General features: G+C 40.1%; 1 non-coding gene across 1 annotated transcript; it reads right to left on the bottom strand.

Annotated features, from left to right (window-relative positions):
• Nucleotides 1-947: 947 nt before the first annotated feature.
• LOC148555028 (small nucleolar RNA R71) lies at nucleotides 948-1,055 on the bottom strand. Its single transcript, XR_015886374.1, has one exon. It is a non-coding gene; the product is annotated as a small nucleolar RNA R71 (small nucleolar RNA).
• Between the last annotated feature and the right edge of the window lie 2,111 nt (nucleotides 1,056-3,166).

The raw sequence follows: 3,166 nt of genomic DNA on the forward strand, positions 1-3,166 counted from the left end.
ACTAACTTTTGTTTGTTTCTTATCTTTTTCAAAACTACCTAACTAACTCTCTCTCTCTAATTTTCGAAAAATATCTCCCTCTTTTTCAAAATTTCTTTTTAATTAAATAATTATTTTAATTTTTTATTTTAATTTTCGAAAATTACTACCCTTTTTCAAAAACCATTTTCGAAAATCACTAACTCTTTTTCAAAAATAATTTTCAAAAATTCCTTTTCTCTCTCATCTCCTTCTATTTATTTATTCATCTACTAACACTTCTCTTCATCTCACATCTCTGCTCTCCTCACCCTTGTGTTTCTTTCCTTACATTACATTCTTTTCTTCTTATTTTCTTCTACTCACATAGGGACCTCTATACTGTGGTAAAAAGGATCCCTATTATTATTATTTTTCTGTTCCCTCTTTTTCATATGAGCAGGAGCAAGGACAAGAATATTCTTGTTGAAGCAGATCCAGAACCTGAAAGGACTCTGAAGAGAGAACTAAAAGAAGCTAAATTACAACAATCCAGCAAGCACCTTTCAGAAATTTTCGAACAAGAAGAGGAGATGGCAGCCGAAAATAATAATAATGCAAGGAGGATGCTTGGTGACTTTACTACACCTAATTCCAATTTACATGGAAGAAGCATATCCATCCCTACCATTGGAGCAAACAACTTTGAGCTGAAACCTCAATTAGTTTCTCTGATGCAGCAGAACTGCAAGTTTCATGGACTTCCATCTGAAGATCCTTTTCAGTTCTTAACTGAATTTTTGTAGATCTGTGATACTGTTAAGACTAATGGAGTAGATCCTGAAGTCTACAGGCTCATGCTTTTCCCTTTTGCTGTAAGAGACAGAGCTAGAGTGTGGTTGGACTCTCAACCCAAAGATAGCCTGAACTCTTGGGATAAGCTGGTCATGGCTTTCTTAGCCAAGTTCTTTCCTCCTCAAAAGCTGAACAAGCTTAGAGTTGATGTTCAAACCTTCAGACAGAAAGAAGGTGAATCCCTCTATGAAGCTTGGGAGAGATACAAGGAACTGATCAAAAAGTGTCCTTCTGACATGCTTTCAGAATGGACCATCCTGGATATATTCTATGATGGTCTGTCTGAATTAGCTAAAATGTCATTGGATACTTCTGCAGGTGGATCCATTCACCTAAAGAAAACGCCTGCAGAAGCTCAAGAACTCATTGATATGGTTGCTAATAACCAGTTCATGTACACTTCTGAGAGGAATCCTGTGAGTAATGGGACGCCTATGAAGAAGGGAGTTCTTGAAATTGATACTCTGAATGCCATATTGGCTCAGAATAAAATATTGACTCAGCAAGTCAATATGATTTCTCAGAGTCTGAATGGAATGCAAGCTGCATCCAACAGTACTCAAGAGGCATCTTCTGAAGAAGAAGCTTATGATCTTGAGAACCCTGCAATAGCAGAGGTGAATTACATGGGTGAACCATATGGAAACACCTATAATCCCTCATGGAGAAATCACCCAATCTCTCATGGAAGGATCAACAAAAGCCTCAACAAGGCTTTAATAATGGTGGAAGAAATAGGTTTAACAATAGTAAACCTTTTCCATCATCCACTCATCAACAGACAGAGAACTCTGAACAAAATACCTCTAATTTAGCAAACTTAGTCTCTGATCTATCTAAGGCCACTGTAAGTTTCATGAATGAAACAAGGTCCTCCATTAGAAATTTGGAGGCACAAGTGGGCCAACTGAGTAAAAGGATCACTGAAATCCCTCCTAGTACTCTCCCGAGCAATACAGAAGAAAATCCAAAAGGAGAGTGCAAGGCCATTGATATAACCATCATGGCCGAATCCAAGGAAGAAGTGGAGGACATGAATCCCAGTGAGGAAGACCTCCTGGGATGTCCAGTGATCAATAAGGAGTTTCCCTCTGAGGAACCAAAGGAATCTGAGGCTCTACTAGAGACCATAGAGATTCCATTAAACCTCCTTATGCCATTCATGAGCTCTGATGAGTATTCTTCTTCTGAAGAGAATGAGGATGTTACTCAGGAGCAAGTTACCAAGTACCTTGGTGCAATCATGAAGCTGAATGCCAAATTATTTGGTATTGAGACTTGGGAAGATGAACCTCCCTTGTTCACCAATGAACTGAGTGATCTGGATCAACTGACATTGCCTCAGAAGAAACAGGATCCTGGAAAGTTCCTAATACCTTGTACCATAGGCACCATGATCTTTGAAAAGGCTCTGTGTGACCTTGGTTCAGGGATAAACCTCATGTCCCTCTCTGTAATAGAGAAACTGGGAATCTTTGGGGTGCAAGCTGCTAAAATCTCATTAGAGATGGTAGACAATTCAAGAAAACATGCTTATGGACAAGTAGAGGACGTATTAGTAAAGGTTGAAGGCCTTAACATCCCTGCTGATTTCATAATCCTAGATACTGGGAAGGATGAGGATGAATCCATCATCCTTGGAAGACCCTTCCTAGCCACAGCAAGAGCTGTGATTGATGTTAACAGAGGTGAACTAGTCTTTCAATTGAATGAGGACTCCCTTGAGTTTAAAACTCAAGGACATCCTTCTGTAAACATGGAAAAGAGGCACAGTAAGCTTCTCTCAAAACAGAGTCAACCAGAGCCCCCACAGTCAAACTCTAAGTTTGGTGTTGGGAGGCCACAACCAAACTCTAAGTTTGGTGTTGAACTCCCATATCCAAATTCTAAGTTTGGTGTTGGGAAGTCTAACAATGCTCTGAACATCTGTGAGGCTCCATGAGAGCCCACTGTCAAGCTATTGACATTAAAGAAGCGCTTGTTGGGAGGCAACCCAATTTTTATTTATCTAATTTTATTTTTCTTGTTCTTTCATGTTTTATTAGGTTCATGATCATGTGGAGTCACAAAATAAATATAAAAATTGAAAACGGAATCAAAAACAGCAGAAGAAAAATCACACCCTGGAGGAGGATCTCACTGGCATTTAAACGCCAGTAAGAAGCATCTGGCTGGCGTTCAACGCCAGAACAGAGCATGGTTCTGGCGCTGAACGCCCAAAATGGGCAGCATCTGGGCGTTTGAACGCCAGAATTGCACCCTGGAGAAGAGCTGGCGCTGAACGCCCAGAACAAGCATGGTTCTGGCGTTCAACGCCAGAAATGGGCAACAAATGGGCGTTCAACGCCCAGAA

The sequence above is a fragment of the Arachis ipaensis genome, chromosome B6 (assembly GCF_059453495.1).
Source record: "Arachis ipaensis isolate K30076 ecotype BB chromosome B6, ASM5945349v1, whole genome shotgun sequence".
NCBI lineage: Eukaryota > Viridiplantae > Streptophyta > Magnoliopsida > Fabales > Fabaceae > Arachis > Arachis ipaensis.